The sequence below is a fragment of the Tamandua tetradactyla genome, chromosome 22 (assembly GCF_023851605.1).
Source record: "Tamandua tetradactyla isolate mTamTet1 chromosome 22, mTamTet1.pri, whole genome shotgun sequence".
Taxonomy (NCBI): Eukaryota; Metazoa; Chordata; class Mammalia; order Pilosa; family Myrmecophagidae; genus Tamandua; species Tamandua tetradactyla.
The window spans coordinates 8,135,577-8,149,610 of NC_135348.1; the positions used below are offsets into that span (position 1 = coordinate 8,135,577).

The 14,034-nt window shown below is 35.4% G+C and overlaps 1 long non-coding RNA gene across 1 annotated transcript; it reads right to left on the minus strand.

Moving 5' to 3' along the window:
* Window positions 1–4,333: 4,333 nt before the first annotated feature.
* Window positions 4,334–11,544, minus strand: LOC143666029 (uncharacterized). Its single transcript, XR_013167321.1, has 3 exons — window positions 11,319–11,544; window positions 7,285–7,359; window positions 4,334–4,701 (listed from the first exon to the last, which is right to left on the minus strand). It is a non-coding gene; the product is annotated as an uncharacterized LOC143666029 (long non-coding RNA).
* Between the last annotated feature and the right edge of the window lie 2,490 nt (window positions 11,545–14,034).

A 14,034-nucleotide genomic window follows, 5' to 3' on the forward strand; every position in this document is an offset into this window, starting at 1 on the left:
ACTTTATATAATGCAAATTTCAGAGAAGTACTGCCATTCCAATGTCTGACTGAGATGTTACTAGAAAGACTTTAATATTTTATTTATTCTTTTCTCTCCTATAAGCTCAAGGGTATAGCTATAGAAGCTGGGCCAGAGGATGACCTGAGTGGCAAATTCTGTACAATATCCAATCCCAGTGCTACTCTTCATATTTTTTTTCCTTTTAAAATTGTAGATGACTCCCATTTGAATGGGAGACTCATATTTCTGATTTTATGCTCTTTTCTGAATATAAAAGGGGACTTTATAATATCTTGTCTTCATAATTCAACATTACTTCTATACTATAGGAAGAGGGAGGGATGGGTGGAAGAAGATTTGGGGGAAGCTGGAAACATCACTACTTAAGGATTCTTTATCATGGAAGAGCAAGGAAAAGTATAGACCTTTCACCTTTATTGTATCTCAACTAGATTCGCAATGCAGAAAAGAAGGCTGCTTAACAAAATCAGAACAGATATAACCAAATGATGACCTATGAGTTACATGGTTTCTCTTGGAGCCATGTCCTTCTTTCACGGAGAGTATTTTTTTTTGAAAGGAAAACAACAAAAATTGAAGGGACACAATCCATTGGATAGGAACAAAGTAGATTGAATTTAAAAGGACTGTGAAAAAAATTACTGGAATTAAAGCTACACTTTAGTAGATACTGCATACCCAAATTTATTAATCCTTTTTTTTTACATAGGCAGGCACCGGGAATCGAACCCGGGTCTCTGGCATGGCAGGCGAGAACTCTGCCACCATTGCACCACCCTATCAATCCCATTTTAAAATGTAATATTCAGAAAGGTCCAACATTTGACCTTTACCTTAATACTAAAAAAATGCAAAAAGGATAGCAAGTAAATGGCAAATTAAGAATATATAAGTAGAAAACTTTCTTCAGTGAACAAGAGAATGAGACATTGCTTTATAGTCAGAAATTTAAATGTACAAGGACTCACTTGGGGGGAAAAGGCATCTGAGGAGATAGTCATTAAATAAAAAAAGGTAGTAACTCAACAGAAAGTTAAGAAACTACCAAAGCTCAGGAAAGAAATTAAAGATGACAGTATGGCTGCTGTGGAAACACTACTTACATCAGAAACAGCAAGAGTGAGAATAGGTTCTGCTGCTATGACAGAGAAAGTTTAGACATTTATATAGAAGAAATACTACTTAGAGAAAAGGTGAAAAATAGAGAAGCGAGACATTACTTATGAATGGACTTGCAAGTAGAGGAATAGAGAAAAAATTGGAAAAAAAGAAAAAATATTCAATAACATAATGGAAAAACTTATGAAATTAAAGCAGCACCAAATCTGCATGAAAGGAGCACATTTTGTTCTATTAAAATTGATTACAGAACCGCAAAACCAAGATATATTCTGGTGAAGATACTAAATTTCAAGTATAAAGAATCTTTAATGATCAGATCCTAAAAGAAAGGGGACTAATAAAATGGCATTAGACCTTTTTACTGCAAACTTTACTTCCAGAAGACAAGAAAACAATGTCTATAGAATTCTGATGGAATAAAAGTGTAACCTGAGAAATTTACATTTAGCTAAGTTGTCTTTCATGTATACAGGTAACTAAAAATATTTTCATATATGCAAAGATTTCTTAAAAATCACTACTTACTAAATCCATTCAATCAAGGATTAATATAGAGCCCAGGAGTGAGGAAGTTCAGTTATGAAAAGACAGGCAGTGAGCATTTTAAAGGATCACAGACACTACTACATGATGGTGTGAATCAAGGATAAGGAAAGAACTATAAATGTTGACCATGAAAATAGAATCATGTAACTAATTATTTGGTACGTGGAAGGGGGAAATTAGTGGAGGGTTTTTGTTCTAATTTCCTTACTTTTTATAGTAGGACATCAGTAGGTACTTTAGGTTATATAAATAGGAAAAAGTTTTAAATGTACTATTAAATACGTAAAAGCTACCACAAGAACAGAGCTTCTCAAAGCTTGTTTATCACATTGGAGTACTATGTAGCTATAACCTCTACAACTGATATGGACGGATTTCTAAGATATATTTTGGGGTTAAAAATTTTCCAAACAGCATGTATTAATATACTGTCTTGATATAAAAAGAAAGGAGAAAATGTTTATTTTTTTCAAAAGGAGAAAAAGCAAGGATAAAGTAGACAGTAACAAAATGGTTTTCTATGGGGGTTGGGGAATGAGGGAGAAACTTCTTAGCACCTTTTAATATTGCTTTGCCTTTTAAATTAAGAATGGGAATATCTGAAATATTCAAAAAGTAAAAGTATATTTTAAAAGATTGAGAAAAACAGACCCTAAAACTGAAAACAAAACCAAATGAATCAAATAGTATATCAAATTCATATACCACCTGATGTGATGCAATGTGAAGTATACAACATTACCTGGAGTTAGCCAAACTGCAAATTTCAGGGAACAGTCCCCACAAGACTGCCCCCACTTCAGATACCAGCCACAAGTTCAGAGGTCCCCAGGAACACCATCACTTCAGACCAGTGGGCTAAAAGGTTTGGGGATTCCCCACAGTCAGTCTCAGTTTCGATAGTTTGCTAAAACAACTAACAGAACTCAGGAAAGGGCTATACTTAGAATTAACAGTTTCATTGCACAAAAGGATACAAACTAAAACTAGCCAAGGAAAGAGACACAAAGGACAGATTCTAGGACTGGTCTAAATGCTGAGAAACCCATCATCCTCTCCCATGGAGTCTTGATGGTATTTCCTCCTCCTGGACATGATATGTGACAAAACACACAGAATATTGTTTACCTGGGAACCTCACCCAAGCTTGGATCTCCAGAGATTTTATTGGGGCTTTATTATGTAGGCGTGATTGATTGATTAAGTGACCATTTGAATTGGGTCTGAATTCAGTCTGAATTTGAATTGAGTTGAATTCAGTCTCCTAGATGGATTGAGCTTCCACCCTAAATCATATGTAGATTTTACCCTAATACTATCAGGAATGGTTGGCCTCACCCTGAGTCACCTCATTAGCACAATCTATCAATTGCAAAATAAAGACATTCTTATCCCTTGGGAGATTTCAAGCCTTTGGAAGCTGCCTCCCAAAGTCCAGATCTTTTTCAGGGGAGGCCAAATTCCTCATTACACAAACATTAACTATTGCATTATGGTCAAAAATGTTTATGCTAAAGTTATTTATATGGAAACAATCAGACACATCAAGATTGTGGGATATAAGACAACTGGCTTGGATTTTGGAGAAAGTCAACGTCAGAAAAAGACAAATAAATTAGGAAAGGGAATAACTATAAATAAAAAGAGACTAAAGAAACATGAGCACTAAATTCAACATGTGAGTCTTGAATGGATCCTGGATGAGAAAAAGAGATAAGCTGCTATAAAAGACATTATTTTGACAATCAGGATAATTTAAATATAAGCTATGTATCAGTTTTCTATTACTGTGCAACAAACCCTGACTAAGTGGTTTAAAGAATAAATTAATGTTTCTCGGGATTCTGTGGATTAGTTGGGAAGTTCTTCTTTCCCTTATACACACGCATGCAGCTGGAGTGACAGTTGTGATAACCGGGCCTCTCTCTTCCTGTGCTCTTTCATTCTCAAGTAGAGTAGGTCTGGTTTCCTCATGGTGACTGCAGCCTTCCAAGGGGGCTGGCCCTACTGGGCATCTGCTGGGTCAGGGTTATGGTTAGGGCTAGGGCTAGGGTTAGGGCTAGGGTTAGGGTTAGGGTTAGGGTTAGGGTTAGGGTTAGGGCTAGGGCTAGGGTTAGGGTTAGGGTTAGGGTTAGGGTTAGGGCTAGGGCTAGGGCTAGGGTTAGGGTTAGGGTTAGGGTTAGGGTTAGGGTTAGGGCTAGGGCTAGGGCTAGGGTTAGGGTTAGGGTTAGGGTTAGGGTTAGGGTTAGAGAAAGGGTTGGGTTTGGGGTTAGAGTTACGTTTCGGGCTGCTGTGTATCAAGCCTTTGTTGCGTGATTCTTTGCTGGTGTCCCATGGCCTTGGATAATGGGGAGGAAACATTCATTGGGACGGCTAATGTAATTCTCTTCTACAAATAGTATGTATTTTTCATTAATATTAAATTTCCTGGATATGTTAATATCGTTGCCATGAAGGGAGAATATTCTAGTCATAAGCAATAAATCGAAGCAGTTAGAGGTAATAGGTCAGGAATGGTGCAACTTACTTTCAGATATCTTAGAGAAAGACAAAAAAAAAAGAGAAGTAAAGCAAAGTGGCCAAAATCTTAACAACTGGTAGGATTAGATGAGAGGCATTGCTTTAGTTTGCTAACGCTGCTGGAATTCAATATACCAGAAATGGAATGGCTCTTACAAAGGGGATTTATTAAGTTACAAATTTATAATTCTAAAGCTATGAAAATGCCCAAATTAAGGCCTCAACACAGGGATACTTTCACTCTTGAACAGATGATTCTCATCTGGGGTTTCTCCTTCACATGGGCTTTATTATGAAGGCCTGATTTATTGATTAAATTGCCCACATGGTTGAATTCAGTCTTTAGGTAGACTCACCCCCGTGGTAATGTCTGCTGGCCCTTTGCTCCAGGTGTTGTTGCTTTCAGCTTGTGGCTCCAGTGGCCTCATCTCTGAGCTTCTGCCTGTCTCCAAGCATTTCCAAACAGCTGCATGTGCATCAGCCAGAGACCTTTGGAGATGAAGAAGGAAAGCACCCCTGGGGGACGTTCAAGAAACAAGAAGCCTGGAGAAAAAGCAAGCGAACATTGCCATGTTCACCATGTGCCTTTCCAGTTGAAAGAAAAACCTGAACGTCATCGGTCTTCTTGAACCAAGGTATCTTTCCCTGGATGCCTTAGATTGGACATGTCTATAGACTTGCTTTAATTTGGATATTTTCACAGCTTTGGAACTGTGAATTTGTGACTTAATAAATTCCCCTTTTAAAAAGCCTTTCTATTTCTGGTATATCACATTCTGGCAGGTAGAACAGATTTTGGTAACTGGAGAAGTGAGGTGCTATTGCGGTTTGCAAATACAAACATGTTGGAACGACTTTTTAAATGGAGAAGAGGAAGATTCTGGAAGGGTTGTGAGGAGCTTGATAGAGAAGGCCTAGAATGCTTTGAAGAGACTGTTGGTAGAAATGTGGACTTTAAAGATACCTCTGAAGAGGTTGTGGAGAGAAATGAGGTGTGTGCTGTTGCAAACTGAAAGGAAGGTGATCCTTGTTTTAAAATGGCAGATAATCTGGCAAAATTGACTAGTGGCTTTGGCTGGAAGGTAGATTTTGAAAGCCATGAACTTGGATATTTAGCAGAAGAGATTTTCAAATTAAATGTGGAAAGTGCAGTCTGGTTTCTCCTTGTAGTTTATAGTGAAATGTGAGAGGAAAGAGATAATTGAGAACTGAACTCTTGGGTACAAAGAAACCAGAAACTGATTATCTGGAAAATTCTGGGTTTCCAGAAGGGAAGACCTCAGAGAATAGTGCCCCACGTGAGGAATTAATGTTCAAATGTGGAACCAGTCAGTCATTTTGAAAAAACCAGAATTGGAGATGGAGTTATCCGAGAAGGATTTGTGGAAACTCCTGCTGTCTGATGGGCACAATCCTTGCTTACTACATAGAAAGTCAACAAGAGTGCTGTGGGACCTGTTTAAATGGAACTGCTGCCATTCTGAACTAAAAGACTCAGGAGAGGGACAAAGTGCAGGTAGGATGTCTTCAGAGGCAGAACCATGGAGGCTGAAGTCTGAGGTCAGGAGACCTAGGACCAGGAGAGCGGACCCACCCAAGTACTTGGAGAGGGTGAGTTTGCCCTGAAGGCAGCAGGTGGGCCTTCTACGTCATTGCAGTGGAAGAGTGGAAGGGGTGAAACACATTCCTTGGGGATTGGAGAGAACCTGGCTGTCATCACATGGAGGGGTGAGTGTGTGCCCTGGAGATGGCAGAGAGCCTGGGTGCGGCCATGATGCTTGGAGAGGGTGGAGCTAAGAAAAAGGTGGTCTCCATAATGTCTGTCAAGGTTGAATTCAGAGGGCAGTGGGCTGCTGCAGAGACCCTTGGAAAGGGTAGGACTGCTGCTTGCTAAACATTGAAGATAAATGACTCTCAGACTTTGAAATCTAATGGAGTTTGCCCTGTTGGTTTTCGAAACTGCTTAAGTCCAGTGACCTCTGTATCCCTTCCAATATCTCCCTGGGAAATGGGGGTATTTATCCTATAACTGTCTAACATCTTTGTATGTAGGCAGCAAATAACTTGTTCTGAGTTTTGCACATCCATAGCCAGAGGAAAATTTTGCCCTAGGACAGACCATGCCTGCAATAATTTTGATGAGATTCTGTACCGTTTCTGACTTTGTATTGTATTTGTATTGGTACTGAAAAGATTTATGGCTTTCTGATATTATGATGGAATGAATGTATTTTACATTTGGAAAGAACATGTCTTTTTGGGGTCCAAAGAGTGGAATGCACCAGTTTCAATCTTGTGTACCCCAGAAAAACCAAGTTCTTTACTCCTCATTCAATATTGCTGGATAGGAGCTTTTTGATTATCCATGGACATGTGACTTACCCAATTGTGGGTGGTAACTTTTGATGGTTTCCATGGAGATATGTCTCCACCCATTTAAGGTGGAGTGCTAGAGCCCTTTAAGAGGGAACCATTTTGGAAAAAGCTATAGAGCCCATGCAGCCAGAGACCCTTGGAGATGAAGGAAAATGCCCCCAGGGGAGCTTCATGAGCCAAGAAGCCTGAAGAGAAAGCTAGCAGATGTCGCCATGTTCAACATGTGCCTCTCCCATTAAGAGAGAAACCCTGAACATCATTGGCTTTCTTAAACCAAAGTATCCTTCCCTGGATGCCTTAGATTGGGCATTTCTATAAACTTGCTTTAATTTGGACATTTTCATGGCCTTAGAACATGTAAACTTGCAACTTTATAAATTCCCCTTTTTAAGAGTTGTCCTTTTTCAAGTATAGTGCATTCTGGCAGCTTGCAAACTAGAACAAGGATAAAGTCATGTATTAAATAAAAAGACTCACACTGAATCAAAATCCAAATCTCAATTATATGCTTCTTACAAGCAATTCATCTACAGTGAAGTGATTCAGTAAGGTTGAAAATAAAAACATGGGGAAAGCTATCCAAGCCCAATACATAAAAATAATGCATGCTTGCAAAATTAATTTCAGATGTGACTGATTTTAAGGGGAAAAGCACAATAAAAGACAAAGAGTGTAATGCTATAAAATAAATTTTACCTTTCGTAATGAAGATTTCATTGGAATAATTCTTTCTACGCTAAGCAATGTAAAACCAGAATTCATGCAGCAAACCTGCAGTGATACAAAGGGAGATTATTAGAAGAGCAATGCTTACAGGAAATATTAGCTGATAGATCAAAAAATAAATACTTAATTTAAAGGACGTGGAAAAAGCATTAAGATTGATTTAATGGGTATATTCTGTTAAACATACCTTATTTTCAAATTTCCATTAAGCATTTACAGAAATTCACTCTATATTAGTATGCAAAACAGCTTCAATAATTTCTAATAAATATAGATTATGTTAATTATATGAAAAATTGAAATTACACAAAACTAAAAATTTAAAAGCATCAACCACCTAGAAATTTTAAAATGCTATCTTAATTATTCTTGTGTAAAGTAGGATATGGAAGCTGATAGTGCAGAATATCTAGGAAATAAAATGGAAACTCTAAGAGTTGTTGTGATTTGTCTAAAACTATATTCATAAACATATTGAGACCTAAGTATTGTTAACTAAATTTTCTAAATTATATATTTTTAAAAGTATAACAAATTCAATGAATTAAGCATTTAGCTCAGGCACAGTAAAATTGGAGGATTAAAAATGGTAAAAAGAAGTATAAAAATTGTAATTATATAAGCAGAGTTGATAAAGAAAATCAAGAATCATTAATTTCTATTTTTGGGGAGGGGGTGGTGTGCATGGTCCAAGAATCAAACTCGGGTCTCCTGCATGAAAGGCAGGCATTCTAACCGCTTAACTACCCATGCACCCAAGAATCATTACTTTAAAATAACAATAATAATAAATTTTAAAACTATGAGGTAACATTATTTGAATGTGCAAAGATATTGGGTGCTTTTGAATATGAAAACAACATTTGAAAGATGCCAGTTGTCCCTAAATTATATTTATAAATTCAGATATTGTCAAATCAAAATACCAACACATGTTTTGCTGGTGTTGTATTTGTTTGGAACTTAATAATCTTTAAATTCATCTGGCAAAATGAACATGTGAAAATACTCTGGAATAACCTGAAAAAGAAGAGTAATGAGAGTGGACAAGCTAAACAGATTTATGATACATTATTAAAACAGTAATTACAACTCTGAGATCCTAGCACACATACAAACAACAACAAAAAAATGGTTACAATGTCCAAAAAATGATTCAAGTACTTGTAGGAATGTGGCATACATTAAAGATGACATTTCAAGACACTGAAGAAAAGCAGAATTAGTTAATGAATGTTGCTAGGATAACTAATTAGGTGTTTAAGAAAAAAAAGGTGACTCTTCAGTCTACTCCAAAGCTAATTCCAAATGTATTAAAGATTTAAATATGGAATACAATAACAAAAATGCTAAGAAAAGTATTAGAGATTACAATTATATTGAGTTAATGACCAAAATCTATCTGTTAAAAAGGAGCATTTGATACATCTGGCCATATAAATTAATTGTATGAAAAAAAGTTAATTGTATGGTAACTGGCATCATCAACAAAACAGAAAAAAGAAAAGCAAACTGGGAAAAATATTTACCAAAAATTATACCGCAGGCAAAGGGATTAATTCCTTTATTATACAAAGAGATCTTACAAATTATCATTTTAAATCTCAAAACTTCACGGAAAAATGTCAAGAGATTTAATCAGGAAGGAAGGTCACAAAAAAAAATACAGGGGTAGAGAAACGTAGAAAGAAGGGATTACTTTTGCTCAAAAAATTAAAATAACACATATATAGATACACTTAGATTCCTCGATGCTATTTTAGCCACCCTTTCACACTGGGAAATATTTAAAATATTGATGAAAATCAGTTCGCAAATTCATGGAGAAATTTAGTTATACGGTTTTGTATAGATCTTGACCTCCAAAGCAAAAGTGTATCTATCCTATGATAAAACAGTTCTACTTCTAAAAATATCCTTTGCAAACATATACAACAAATGCATAAAAATATATGTGCATAGGTATTCACAGCAACATTTTGATTTCTAAGACTCTGTGTGTGTGTGTTGTAAGAAAGAAAGAAATTGGGAGATTGGGAGAGAGAGTCAAAGAACTACAGGCTTTATTTTTAAACTTTCTTCCTTTCTCATTATATTTAAGCCAAACTTGTTTTATGTATAAACAAAAGAAATAAATATTCTTTGAAACCAAAGCTTTGTCCATTCCTGAGAGAATTTAATGGACACAAGAAGGAACATTTTAAAAAGGGGGAAACAGAATCCCGTTCTATACAGAATTTACTTTTAATGTATTTTTGAACTCAACTAAGAGGAATAGCAACTCAAGTCAATGTGCTTTTCTCTCTCATGGGCAAGTAGCTGCATGTGAATGGATCACTTTGATCCTTCCTGCAAGATTTTTCATAGCCTTATTTGAAAACTTGGCCTGAATGAATAGTAAGTCAAACAGCTGGGATTGTAGAACCCAGGAAAACCTCTCAAAAATTGAGGGATAATGACCACGTTTTCTTCATTTGGTTTATGATCATGAAACATCTTTTTAGAAGGAGAAATCGGCCTCATGAAGAAAGCATCTAAGTTGGCAATGATTAGACATTTAGAATTTTTTCAGCAGCAATAGAAAAGAGAGACACATTTACATAAAATAGCACAGCAGGTAGAGAGAGCCTGGTGTCCTACAGAAAATTCCTCATATGCGAAAGTGTACAGTATCAAGTTTCCTTCCATTCCCTCCCCAACAATAAATGCATACAAATCTTTTGGGATCTATTGTGAGCATTAATTTTATATGTTTTGTTATCTCATATTTAAGACTATGTTACATTTCCTTATTAAAGCTACTGGTCTTCTTGTATTGCATATAAGAAGGCACATATATGTTATATGATTTCATATTTCAGACCAAGAATCATCAGGATTAAGATAATTTAAGCTAGGGGACACAATTCCAGAGGATTTTTAGCATATAAATGAAGAAAAATGAATATTGTGGAAAATATCTCAGATTCATGATTTGGGCATTTTAGACAACCCAATTTTCCCCTGTCCATGGAAATATATGTGTGTGTGTGTGTAGAAATTTTCCACTGGTAATTTCAGAACTGAAACAAAGCATTAGGCTCATTTGCTCTTTTTCATTAGTTCACATATTTTCCTAACAAAGCATAGCTCTGTACCCAAGAAACAGGAATCGGGGACACACCTTCCTTAATCCAGTCTACCAGTGAGAGTTAATCCCATAAGAATCCATATATAATAAACATCCAATTACAACAAATGATTGATTTAATATCCTATTGGGAAAACATTTCAGCCTCTTCGTTGCAAAAAGGTCTTCAAAAATAACAGGGCAAATAGTCCTAGGTCTTTGTGACCTAAAAAGTTTAATAAAGCCAAAGAATTGTTAGAGCATTTTAGAGAAACTTGAGGCCATTTGGCCTAATGATTTAGTAATGATGTCTGTGTCATTGGGTAAGAGAATAATATGGCTTCAGTTTAGAATTTATTCAGCAATATTCACCAATGTTGGTAGCATTGAATGTAAAGCATTCTTCTATGTCCTGAATATTCTAAGGCAAGAACACATTCTCTATTTAAGTCTGAAAATGGATTTATTTTGTAATAAGCTTTCAACTTCTAAAATTAAATGATAAATTTCAAATAATAAAGTCTAAAAAGTAATGAAAATCCAATGACCGAAAAGCAGATACCACAATGAGAATCAGATTGAGAACATAGGAAATATAAGAAAGATAATAATTGTTTTTGAACCTATTTCAGATTTTAAAAAGTCAATAAATGGCAAATTGTAGTCATTTCAGAGAAGAGTTGGAGAAAACGAGTAGCCCAAATTAAAAAAAAGATGTTTTGCATTTTATAACACGAGACTGTCACAATCTAACCTATACTTCCCTCTGGTGGACAAATTTGAAAATGTTTTGATAGAGAAGAACTACATTAATGATTTTTAAATATATTAATAACTAAAGGTAAAGCAACCCAATGCTTCATTTTGTGGGACTATTCCATTTTAATCAACTCACCTGACTACAATATTTCCAATAATCATTAAAGTTGAATGACTCTTCTTGGAGGAGGTCCCCAATTCTTATAGTTTTCAGCCTATTGCAGGGGATATGAACAATAAATTGTACTGGATGATGCCATACTTGGAATATGGGTGTTCATGTATGTTACAACTTATGCAAAAATAATGAGAGGATTTTCCCTAGAATACTTAGAATTCTTAGAATTCTTCATTTTAAGAAAGTAAACCATGAATTATTTAATAACTATTTTATCATGCAAATTAAAAGAAAATGCTAAGAAAAACATGTACATTATTATCATAGACTATCAGGATTTAAAACCTTAAGCCAGAAACCAAATATAGTGCATTTTGGTGCTTACTGTGTGTAAATATTATATATGCTTATACCTTATAGCATTGATCCTTTCTTATGAGAGTTAAGGAACCCATACATATGGGGCCAATTACAGCTATAAAAATCAAATTTTCATTCACAAAGTACTTGGATATTAATTTTTCTATCTGCAGAAAATTAAAGCCTGCATTATTCTGGCATAGTTTTCCTAGCTGTTTATTTTTAACATCATCCTGGATAATTTTATATGGTAGTCAACAGAATTTTTTACTAATGTACTCCTCAAGCCTCAAAGAAAAAAAAAAGAAGAATATAATTTTATTCTGCTTTTCTTTTTATTCTAATCATAAAAAATTCTTTTAACTAAGGAAGATATGATGGAAATAGCAAATTTTGCTTTTGTTCTTTCTGATAATTAGAGAGGAATTAAAATGTTTTCCCATTATACTTCCAATTTAATGCACTGTGTTAATTGGATGTGAGCTACTATTAAAAGTAAATTACGGGCGGTGTGACGGTGGCTCAGTGGCAGAATTCTTGCCTGCCATGCCAGAGATCCAGGTTTGATTCCTGAAGATGCCCATGCAAACAAACAAACAAAAAAGTAAGTTACAGGATGAAATTATAAATTGCCAAGAATTAATGTCTTTTCAAAAAATCTATTTCAGTGTGAAACCTGAATATAGGATATACGATAGCATAATTTTAGGATCACACAAAGTATATAGGGTTTAGCCATTACATGAGCATAGAGAAAGGGGCAGAAAATCAGCAGAGAGAGTGTATTAGTTTTTTTGCATGGGGAGGCACCAGGAATCGAACCGGGTCTCCGGCATGGCAGGCGAGAATTCTGTCACTGAGCCACTGTGGCCTGGCTGTTTATTAGTTTTTTATTGCTGCTTCAAGAAATTACCAGAAATTTATAATGTCTTAAATCAACACATATTTTAAGGTCAGAAGTCTGATACGAGACTCATCGGTCTAAAATCAAGGTGTCGGTAGGCTTGTGTTCCTTTCTGTAGGCTTTATGAGACGATCTATTTCCTTGTCTTTTGCAGTTTCTAGAGTGGTCCACTTTCTTCATCTTGAAAGTGAGTCTATATTACATTGTATCACTTTGCTTCTGTTTGACTCTCTTCCATGTTGTTATTACTATTTTTTATTAGAGAAGCTATGGGTTAAAAGAAGAATCATGCTTAAAATATAGGGTTCCTGTATATCAACTTATTGGTAACACCTAGCTTTAGTACGGCTCATTTGCTACAATTGATGAAAACACATTTTTTACACTTGTACTATTAGATATAGTTCATGGTTCAACATAGGGTTTACTGTTTGTGTTATGCACTTCCATGGATATTTAAAAATTTTTATTCTAGTTGCATATATACAACTTAAAAATTTCCCTTTTAACCACATTCAAATACGTAATTCACTGCCCTTAATCATTTTCACAATGCTGAACCACCACCCATTGCCAGAACTTTTTCTTTGTCCCAAATAGAAACGCCGTACATTTTAAGCCTTACCTCCCTATTCCTTACTTAAATCTCATGCCCTGGTAATTGATATTCTAGACTCTGACTCTATGAATTTGCTTATTCTAATTATTTCTTTATCAGTGAGATCACACAGGTTTTTCCTTTCGTGTCTGACTTATTTCACTCAAATGATGTCTTCAATGTTTATCCATGTTGTCACATGTATGAGAACTTCATCCCATTTTACAGCTGAATAAGATTCCACTGTGGGCATATATCACATTTTCTTTATTCAATTATCAGTTGATGGTCATCTGGATCGCTTCCATCTTTAGCTATGAACAGATATGGTGTGTACATATCTGTTTCAGTTTTTCTGCATATAAACTTATAAGTGGGATTGCCCAATCACATGGGAATTCTGCACTTAATTTTTCTGAGGAACTGCCAACTGTCTTCCACAGCAGCTGTACCATTTATATTGTCACCAGTCATGAATGAATGTTCCTACAGACCACTTACACAGTAAATTTCATAAAGAGGAAAAACAAGAAGAAAACAAAACTCATAACCTTAAATCCTAGCATAGAAAACCATTGCTAACACGTCTGCTCTATGCTTCCAGAAATTTCCCTCATAATCCTGTGCAATTAATTCCAACCCCTTCTCCTCTGCCATTCCATGCAACCACTGTTCTTCTCTCCCATGAATTTATTTTGTCTATTTTTATACTTCACATTAATTAAATCATGCCATATATTCCGTTTCGCCTTTGGCGTCTTTCCTCCTACATGTTTTTTGAGATTCACCTATTTTGTATGAATCAATATAGTTTGCTTCTTTTTATTAGTGAGTAATATTCCATTGCATTTTATAAATACACCACAAATTGC